Genomic DNA, 11,267 nt, shown 5'->3' on the forward strand with positions numbered 1-11,267 from the left:
TGACATTGAGTCTATTCCACCTGAATTGAAAAACCATCTCAGGAACAGGTTTGAGGTCTTGAACAGTAATGAGCAAAGGCCAGCTGAGATGTGGGAGAATATCAAGAACATTATCCATGAAGAATACAGGTCATTATAAAGAAAAAGGAGGACAAAAATATCTAGGTGGATGTGAGAAGAGACGAAATATTTCACTAGAGCCCCAAGAAGCAAAGCGAACAAATAAGAAATTTAAGGAGTTGGAAAAAAAATTAAGGAGTTGGACAGAAAATTTCAAAGGGCAACTCTGGAGGACAATAAAAAATCGTATAATGAAATGTAAAGAGCTGGCATCAGAATACCAAGACAAATGAACTCAATCAGCATTTCTTAAATTAAAGGAACTTCAAGCTTCACATTTCAATAGTTACAGATGCTGTGGGGTTGGAATAAGACGGCACGATAGAGAGTGTCCTGTTGGAAGATTCAGAGCTGAGTCTGAAGGTAAAGGTGGAGTCCATAAGGGCAGACAGCTCAGTGAGGAGAAAGGCAGGTTTGTGTCTGGAGACCATGGACAAGATGACTTTTCTCATCTTGAAGGTGATGAAGATGGCTTTGAAGAAGTAGATTATGAGAACAACAAGCAGTTGGAAGATGATGATTCAGAAACTGAAAAACAAACCTCAGGCTGATGACTCAAAAGAAAATGCCCAGGTAGGAAAACGGGACCCCCAGGAACCAGCTGCCTCCTTTTTTGGAATGAGGAGAGAACATGTTGCTTCATGAAATCGAGATTCCTCCAGAACCCCTGGCACATGTTCCACTCACCTACAGGACAAGATTCAGAAACTGTATGTGCAGAAGATAAAGGCAATGGATAGGAGCTACATTATCCAAAGAAAGAAGGCATTTTGGATCCCCAGCATCTATGAGAAACTGATCCAGTTCCATGCAATTGATGAGCTCGGCACCAGCTACTCAAAGGATATGCTTGACCCCATGGCTGGTCTGAGGACTCATGCTATGAGGCATTAGCCAAAACCCAGAAGGTGGAAATGGACACAATAGAAAAGGCCAAGAAGGAAAGAACACCGAGAAAGGTCCGACAACCTATGCTACAGCCACCACCCCATAACTGCCAGCATGATCGTCACAGGCGCCAGAAGTGAAGAGCAAGTAGGACTCATCCATTCCAAGACCATGATCACCCAGACACCATCCTCTCCACCACCTTGCCACTGTGACGACAGTGCCAGCAGACCCAAGACCACAATCACCTCTGCAGTGGGTACTATCTAGAAGCCCAAGTAATGACCATCTGGACCTCGAGGTACACACTGTACTGTCCCCATTCTGGACTTTGCCAGGACTCAAGACTGTGGTCCTGAAATGCTCCCCACTGGGGTCTGCTCCAGGCCACTGCCCCCAGAAGGGTGTCTGCTGGGAGTTCCCACTGGAAAAAGGCCACCGAAGAGAGTGAGGCCATGGGCTGGGCATCTGTCTAGAGTTTACACCTATTTAAAGGGACATTATAAAAAAAGGAAAGGAAAGAAAAAAAGAAAGATGCTACGGGCAGAATATTGAATGACCCAGAAAGCATAAAAAGAAAATAGATGTGGTACACAGAATTACTGTACCAAAAAGAATTGGCTGACACAGAAAAAGTTTCATGAAATAACTTATGTTCAAGAGGCAATGGTGATGAAGGAGGGAGTTCAAGCTACTCTAAAGGCTCAAGAAACTGATGAAATACCAAGTGACATACTGCAACAAACAAATGCAGCCCTGGACAGGCTCACCAGGTTGTGCTAAGAAATCTAGGAGAAAACCTCCTAGCCAACTGACTGGAAGAAGTCCCTATTTATTCCTATTAAAAAAAAAAAAGTGCTCTGAAAGAAAGTGGAAATTATCAAAAAATATAACTAATATCACACAAAAAGAAAATCGTGCTGAAGAGTATTAAAAAAGGACTGGAACAGTCTATCAACAGAGAACTGCCATAAGTACAAGCTGGGTTTAGAAGAAGCCGTGAGTGTAAAAACATCTATCTGTGTTTCATTGATTTCACAAAGGCGTTTGATGATGGTTGTTGTTGTTAGGGAGTGTTGAGTTGAGTGTGACTCAGAGTGACCATATGAACAGCCCCTCTGAAACCTGTCCTGTCCTGCACCATCTGTGTCATCTCTGAGACACTAGTGCCTATTGCTGAAGTCACAGATGATACACCCTTTCTTGTCAAAACTGAGGAGGACCTGAAGCATTTACTGCACAAGGTCAAGGACTGTAGTTTGGAATATGGACTGAAATGCAACATCAAGAAGACGAAGATTCTCACCACTGAGCCACTTCGCAGCACTATGATAGATGCTGAAGAGACGGAGGTTGTTAAGAATTGCAGCTTGCTCAGCTCTACAATCAACATCCTTGGCACCAGCAGTCAGGAAATCAAAAGACGAATTGTACTGGGAAAATCTGCTCTCAGAGACCTCTCCAGTGTACTGAGAAGCAACAATGTAAGTCTAGCGACTAAAGTGCACTTGATCCGGACCATGATCTTTGCAATTACTTGCAATGCATCGGAGAGTTAGGCAATGACTAAAGATGATAGAAGAATTGATGCCTTGTGGAGCTGGAGAAGAGTATTGAGCTCAAGGACTGTCAGGGGAACAAACAGGTCTTTCCTAGAGAGGGTGAAACCAAGTTTTTCCTTGGAGGCAAGGATTTTGGCTCTGAGGGACAGCACAGGAGAGGAAGATCCTGAATGAGATAGATGGAAATAGTAACTTGGGTCTTGAGGGTAGGTGTGTCAGAGACAATAAGATTGGCTTGGGATAGAACAGGATTCAGAGCTATTGTGGAGAGGGTCACTATGAGTCACAGGCCATTAGATGGCATATAACAACAGCAACAACAACAAGTGGTAAGAATGCCGCTCTGTAATCCAAAAGACATGTGGTTCAACACCACTAGCTGCTCTGTGGGAGAAGGATGAGGAATCACCTTCTATGTAATTAACTTCCATTGAAAACCCAGTGAAGAACCAGCTATGAGTCAGTTTGAACTAAGATGGTATAGAACAACAATAACAACAAACCTATTTAATTAAACTTGAAAATTCTATAGTTATAAACAGAAACAACTAATCAGTTGTTTAAAAATTCTGGAGAAGCAGCCCATACCAATTCCTTCACCTGTAATTTAAACTGGCTATTTTGTGTTATGCAGATGACACAACCCTGCTTGCTGAAACTGAGGAGGACCTCATGCACTTGCTGGAGAGGATCAAGGACTGCAGCCTTCAGTATGGACTGAGGCTCAATGTCAAGAAGACAAAGATTCTCACCACTGGACCAATTGGTAGCATCAGGATTGATGGTGAAGAGATTGAGCTTTAGTTGGCTCGGCTCCACAGTCAATACTCTTGGCACTAGCAGCCGGGAAATAAAAAAACATATTGCAATGGGAAAGTCTGCGGTTAGGGACCTCTCTAAAGTACTCAAGAGCAACGGTGTCTCTCTGGAGACTAAGGTGTGCCTGATACAGGCCATGGTCTTTGCAATCACTTGTTGTGCATCAGAGAGTTGGACAATGAATAGGGAGGATAGAAGGAGAATTGATGCCTTTGAGCTGTGGTGCTGGAGAAGAGTATTGAATGTACCATGGACTGCTAAGAAAACAAACAGATTCATCCTAGAGAGGGTTAAACCAGGCTACTCCTTGGAGGCAAGGATTCTGGGGCTTCATCTGACATACTTTGGACATGTTGTAAGGAGAGACAGGTCCTTGGAGAGGGACATCATGCTTGGTAGGGTGGAGGGACAGTGCAAGAGGGGAAGTCCCTCTGTGAGGTGGATTGATTCAGTGACTGGGATAATCGGGATGGGTGTGTCGGAGGCAATGCGATTGGCACAGGATAGAGCAGGGTTTAGGGCTGTTGTACATAGGGCTGCTATGAGTCACAAACGACTGGATGGCACATAACAACAACATTTTTGTCATTTCTTTAGACACCTGTTTAACATAAATATGGTATGGCAATATGGTCTCTGTGATAGTTTGCTTTTTTAACAGTCCTCAATGCCCTTTCATTTTATCAGTCCCATTCTACAAGAGTGGCACCAGGCAGTATTTGTCCTTTTGTCTTCAACGGCCGTTTATGAGTACAGAGTGTTCTTAAAACTAGTGTTTTCATTTTACTCTCGAATTAATGTATTCATGCTTTTATACAGTAAGAAAGATTCTACAAGATCAGTTTTCTACCGCTATTTTCAACCACCCTCCCATCTATTTCAATTGTTTCCAACAAAAGCAAAAGTCCTGTATGTTCCCACAGAAAGATTTCACATCTTCCAATTACCCATAGTTTACAATGTCCTCTCTGTGCCATATAGAAACAGCCTTTTTTTCATACATACCATAAGTAAGATTTTTATACACTTAAGTTCCAAGATAGTTCATTCTTTCATTGATGTCCTCTACTTGGGTTATTTTAAAAATCCATCTTATGATATACTTCTTAGAATTTAGTGTCCCTAGATGCCATTTTATTATTTTCTTCATGTAACTCCCTCATAGCCATTTCTATTACGAATATTTTTGTGTGTGTGATCTGACTTATGTTCCGGGCTTTTTCAATTTACTGTTATAAAAAATTTCATTAGCATGCTGTCTGCACCCTCTTACAGATCATTAGCACTAAACCTGAAGGAGTCCACTCAATATTTCCCCCAGAAGGCTCCAGGGCCTATTAATCATTACCCTTTACTTATGATCTTTAAGTTCATTTTTAATTCAAGCGACTACATTATTCCCTGGGCCAATCTGAACAAAATTTACAAGGAAAGCTGCAGGTTCCTTGTCCTCCCAAGGCCTTAAAAGGTATTTTAAAGATAATTCTTTTGAACATCTTATACTGTGCATACATATTACCTACCGGATCAATTAAAAACTGCTTGCCATATCGTTTAAGACTCACACTACAGCTGAGTTTTATCTCTATTTAATTTTATTTACGATTTCTTTTAACTTAATAAGGTAACTTATTACCTTGGTTACCCATGGTGGTCAGTGTTTGGAGGAGCTCCCTGATTAAAACAAGCTTGGAAGCAGGAATGGTGTCGACTTCCAAAATAGCTTGTCTCTGGAAACCCTATAAACTTGAAGAAATGATGAAAGTTAAACAAGTGTTCAGGTCTTTCATTCATAGTGTCACTATCTATAACTTCATGGCACTTAACAACAACAAGAGAGATCAGTTGGCTTCGTAGACTGGAAGTGATGCCACCAAGCCAAAGGTGGATGACTTTAATCCGTGACCTGTAGGCCTGTTTTTAATTGTTTTTGGTCATTCTTCCAGGTTGTATAGCCCTGGTCGGTCCACTTGCTTTACAGAGGTAACTCATGGTTGCTGTGAAGCTGAACACTGTGACATTGCCCTATCATTCACTACCTCAGTGTTAAATTAACACTTGGTAAGCTCTGGCAGCCTAATGACAAGAAGCTGTGCTGCAACCCCGAAGGCATATGGTTCAAGGCCACCAGCTGCTCCACAGGCAATTTCCTCTTGTGCAATTAACTTCTTCTGAAAAACCACTTTGCTGGAGGTTCAGCTGTGGGTTGGCTCCAACTCCATGGTACACAACAACAAACAACTTTAACATGGAACTCTGATGGCCTAGTGGTAAGGAGCTGCACTGTCAAACTAAAATCATACAACTTGAATCCACCAGTTGCTGTTGGGAGAAATATCTGTAATCTCCTCTTTTACAGCTTATCGCCTCTGAAAACCCATTGGAGGAGCAACGAAGGGTCAATTCTTACTCAATAACAACAACAAAACATTAAAAGGGAACTTCTGTGGGGGAAGAGATTGCCCATCTTTTTCTGACTGGGGAGACACATGAATTCAAGACACACAGAGATTTGTATGTACATAAATACGCATGTGCAGTCGTGGTTGCAATTCCCTAGGGAGTGTGAGACCAGAGCACCCTATGGATCATGCAACCACGACTGCACATGCTTATTTATGTACATACAAATCTCTGTGTGTCTTGAATTCATGTGTCTCCCCAGTCAGAAAAAGATGGGCAATCTCTTCCCTTGTGATGTACAGCTTCAAAAACTCAATGAAAATTCAGCTAACTTAATTTTGACTCAATAGCAACGAATAAATGAGTGAGAATTAAACTAAGGGTAGACAAGACTGCATATTTTAAAATCCATTATGTGTTCAAGTTGCTTTAATTTTATTAGAAACAATTTAAAGTTTCACATAAGTCATTCTGTCAAAATTAAAGGAAGACAGAGATTTTTAATTTAAATAATAGTTGTGGTTGTTGTTTCTTCACCATGGCTCTGAGCCTTGCCATATAATAGGCCAATCTCACTGTCTCTGAGACACCTGGCTATATTACCCCAGACACTGTATCAATCCATCTCATACAAGATCTTCCTATCATGCACAAAGACCACCACTGCAAAGACCAATCATTTAGATAACGTCTAAAGTATGTCAGATAGAATTTCTTTGCCTCAAAAGAACTACTTGGCTTTCCCCTCTCCAGGACAAATCTGTTTGCTGATTGCAAGTCCATGATATGTTCAATACTCTTCCCCAGCACCACAACTCAAAGTTACTAATTATTCTTCTGTCATCCTTATAGTCATTATCCAGCTCTTTGATGCACAGCAAGTAATTGTGAAGACCATGGCCTGGATCACACACACCTGAGTCTCTAGACTGATATAATTGCTCTTTAGCACTCTCTAGAGATCTAACTTGCCTCTGGAAACCTTATGAACCTGGAGAAGGGATGAACTTTAAACAAGTGTTCAGGTCTTTCATTCCTAGGGTTGCTATGAGTTGACTACGACTCAACAGCACTTAACAACAACAACAGAGGTCCCTAAAAGCAGATTTTTCCTAATGCAGTTTTCTTTTGATTTTCTGACTGCTGGTGCCAAGACTGTTGATTTGGAACAGAACAAGCTAAAATTGTTAGCAAACTCAATCTCTTCTTTAGTCATCATGGTGTTACTAATTGGCTTAGTGGTGGGGATCTTTGTTTTCTCGATGTTGAGCTTCAGTCCATATTGACCTTATGCAGCAAACTCTTTGATTCTTCTTCTATTTCTACAATCAAAGGTGTGTCATCTGTACACGGCAAGTTGTTAAGTCTTCCTCCAATTCTGCTGTCAATCTCCATAAAGTTCAGCCTCCTGAACTATCTGCTTCACATCAAGATTGAAAAGGTATGGAGACAGGACACATCCCAATGCACTCCTTTCCTGAGTTTGAACCATGCTTTGTTTCCTTGCTCTATTCAGAGGATTGCTTCCTCGTCCAAGCATAGGTTTCACATGAACACAATCAAGTGTTCTGGGATTCTCATTCTTCTCAAGGTTAACCACAATTTGTTGAAATCCACACAGTCAAATGCCTTTGCATAGTCAATGAAACACAGATTCCTCTGGTGCTCTCTGCTTTCAGCCAGGATCTATCTGATATAGTCTATGGTGCCCCCTGTGCCACGGTCTCTTCTAAATCCAGCTGATATTTTTTTATAGTTCTCTGCAAATATTTTTTTCCAGTCATTTTTGGATAATCTTCAACAAGATTTTGCTTGTGTATAATTTCAGTGATATTGCTCAATAATATTGCTCAAAATCACACTCTATTAGATCACCTTTCTTTGGAATGGGAATATAGAACTATTCTTTCAGTCAGTTTGTCAGGTTAACTATAGCTGTATTATATAATGCCTGACTCATACTTTGATGTCATATTTAAGACTTAAATCTTATTATTTTATCCTGGGTTGTTGTTTTTTATCCATTTAGACCTTTTGCGTTATCTTCTTTCTCTGTAAAATAGTTCATCCCTTTAATTTAGATAAGCCAACTAATATTACACAGAAAAGTGCAATTATCCTTTTTTTTTATGACAGTTATTTAAAAGTGGATGATAGCAGATTGCAAACATTTCAAAGCAAGGGGACCTATAATTGATAAACAGGACAGCAGGGTGTTATTCTCTTTAAATATTTCCTTAGGTAAATAATTAAACAAATGGTAATTAATTGTGATCACTAAAGAGTTCACTGAAGCCTCACAGCATGCGGTAGTATCAACAGCTAATTCGAATTATGTTGTTGTGAGTGCCATCGCTTTGGAACTGACCCATAGCTGACTCTCCAGTGGGTTTCCAGAGGCAGTAATCACACAGGAGAAGGTTGTCCATTCTTCATTCAAAATATGGAAAAAATATTTCTTGTAATGAAAATATAAATATCTTTTCATTTTAAGTTTTATATAGCATTTCATCAAGAGTTTTTGAAGTGCAGTGTTCAGGTTTTTCATTCATAGGGTCACTATGAGTCTTCTGTGACTTGACAGCAAGTTAAAAACAATAACAATGAGTGAGCTCTGTGGGCCTAGTGGATCGAAAGTTGTGTTACCAAGCCAAAGGTGACTGATTTTAATCTGCAGACCTGAGGCCTGGTTTTGATTTTTTTTTTTCAAACATTGTGCTAAGTGGTATAGCACTGGTTTGTCCGTTTGTTGTACAGAGGTAACTTGTGATTGCTGTGATGCTTAACTGTGACACTGATGTGTCAAAAGCAATAATGGTTACCCATGGTGGACAGTGTTTGGTGGAGCTCCCCGATTAAAACAAGCTTGGAAGCAGGAGTGGCATCCATTTCTGAAGTTGCTTGCCTCAGGAAACTCTATGAAGTTGGAGAAACTAGGAAAGTTATTCAAGTGTTCAAGTTTTCCATACATAGGGTCACTATGAGTCTCCTACGACTCAATGGCATTTAACAACAACAGCAACTTTGAAGTACATGATGGAATCATGATATATACAGTTATTATTTAAAAATCTATTTTGATGTTAACTCAACCATTGATTATATTAAAGATTAGTGTTTGGAGTTAGAGATTTCATTTTTAGGTAAATTAAAAAACATGATATGATAGTTCCTCTGTGAGTATTATAATGATTGTTACCAAGGCTGCCCACAGAACTTGCTGGAAGACAATGGTCCTTCAAGTGCAGCATAAGAGCACAGCCTCTTTTAGAAAGGTTTCAGAAAATAAATGACTCCTATTAGTGATCTATCTAGAATTAAGTGTGTGAACAGTTGATCTGAATACTGTCTTATTCTGTCTCATTCTCATCATTTCTGACATACTCAAGCCCATTGATATAGTCACTGTGTCAATCTATCTGGTTGAGAGTTTTCCTCTTTCGCTAACTCTCCACCTTTCTAAGCATGACCTCCTTTTCCACAGATTATCGTCTCCTAGTACGATGTCACTTTCCAAAGAATACTCTCCTGGCAACACATTCAAAGTATGTGAGACAAAACTTAGTCATCTTTGTCTCCCAGGAGTAATCTGGCTGTGCTTTCTCCCAGAAAGAGCTAATTTTTCACTTGGCAGTTCACGGGATAGCCAGAACTCTCCTCCCACATCATAGTCTAGCTCTCAATAGTATTTAACAAGTGAGTAAAAAAGACCATTACCTGAATCAGGCACATCTTAGTCTTGACACTGACATCATTGATCCTCAGTAATTTGGAGAAGCCCCTGACTATGGGCTTTCTCAATGCAAGAAGTTTCCTGATATTCTGACTCTTGGTACCATGGGTGCATTTGCATCCAGCTACATGAAGTTGTTGGCAATTTAACCATGTTCCATCTATTACAATATTATCTATTGGTTCAGTTGTAGAATTTTTTCCCCCTAGACATTGAGAAGTAATTCACACAGAAGGTTGTAGTTTTTGACTTCTGCAGTAAGTCCTTCAAGCTCTCCTCACTTTTAGTAAACCAGGTTGTCATTTAGATTGTTGATGAAACTTCTCTGCCCTGATGCCATATTCTTCTTCATAGAGTCCAGCTTCTCAAATTATGTGCTCACCATGCAGATTGAACACATATGAAGAAGGATACAACCCTGACACCCAACCTTATTAATTTTAAGCCACATATTATTCTCCTGTTCTGTTCACACAACAGCCTCTTGTGCTAGGTATAGGTTTCACATGAGCACAATTAAGTGGTTTTTAGATTCTCATTGTCAAGAAACATAAACAGACATTCTTCTGGTATTCTCTCCTTTCAGCCAAGATCCATATGATATCAGAAAGCTAGAAGTAATAAGTAACTCAATGGCACTTAACAATGACAGCATTATATCTACATTATGAACATCTTGGAGAGATAAAATTTTTACATATATGTATGCATTTATATGGGTAGAAACTCAGCATCAAGAACACAAAGATTCTCACCACTGGACCAATTGGCAACACCATGATGGATGGAAAATAGATTGAGATCGTTAACAGTTACAGCTTGCTTGACTCCATGATCAACACTTTAGGTGCCAGCAGTTAGGATATCAAAAGATTAATTGTGTTAGGTAAATCTGCTGTTAGGGACTTCCCCAGGGTACGGAGAAGCTACGATGTCAGGCTAGAGACTAAAGTACACCTGATCCAGTTCATGATCTTCACAATTACTTGCTGTGAATCAGGGAGCCGAATAATAACTAAGGATGACAGAAGAAAAAAAAAATGATGCCTTTGGTTTGTGGTGCTAGAGAAGAGCCTTGAACATACCATGGACTGCCAAGAAAACAAATAAGTCTGTCTTAGAGAGGGCGAAACCAAGTCTCTAGGATTTTGAAGGAGAATTTTTAGGAGGCTAGGATTTTGAAGCTCTGTCTCACATTTGCACATGGCCAGGAGGGACCGATTCTTGGAGAAGGACATCATGCTCAGAGAGGTGGAGAGACAGTACAGGAGAGGAAGACCCAGGATGAGATGGAGTGATACAGTGACTAGGGCAATGGGCGTAGGGGTGTTGGAGTCAATGAGACTTGCTCAGGACAGAGAAGGCTTTTAGAGCAGTCGTATATTTGGTCACGATGAGTCACAGGTGACTCGATGGCACATAACAACAACAACATGCACTTAAAATGTTGCTGTTGCGGGCATCAAGTTGCAACCAACTCAAAGTTGATTTTGGAAGTGAAAGATTGCCTAGAGAGGCATTTGCCCAGCCTTCTCCCATGGAGCAGCTTGCATATTTGAACCATGTGTGTTTGGGATTGCAGCACAACGTCTTACCACTAGCCAAGAGAGATCAGTGGAGAAGAGTGTTGAACATATCATGGACTGCTAGAAGAACAAACAGGTTCGTTCTGGAGAGGGTGAAACCAGGCTGCCCCTTGGAGGCAAGAATTCTGAAACTCCGTCTGACATACAAGAAGAGAC

The 11,267-nt window shown here is 40.5% G+C and overlaps 1 pseudogene; it reads left to right on the forward strand.

Moving 5' to 3' along the window:
- Positions 1 to 1,148, forward strand: part of LOC102860260 — a 120,847-nt pseudogene extending 119,699 nt beyond the window's left edge.
- The last annotated feature ends 10,119 nt before the right edge of the window (positions 1,149 to 11,267 follow it).

The sequence above is a fragment of the Elephantulus edwardii genome, unplaced genomic scaffold (genome assembly GCF_000299155.1).
Source record: "Elephantulus edwardii isolate Elephantulus edwardi_28Jun2011 unplaced genomic scaffold, EleEdw1.0 scaffold00112, whole genome shotgun sequence".
In the NCBI taxonomy this organism is placed as follows: Eukaryota; Metazoa; Chordata; class Mammalia; order Macroscelidea; family Macroscelididae; genus Elephantulus; species Elephantulus edwardii.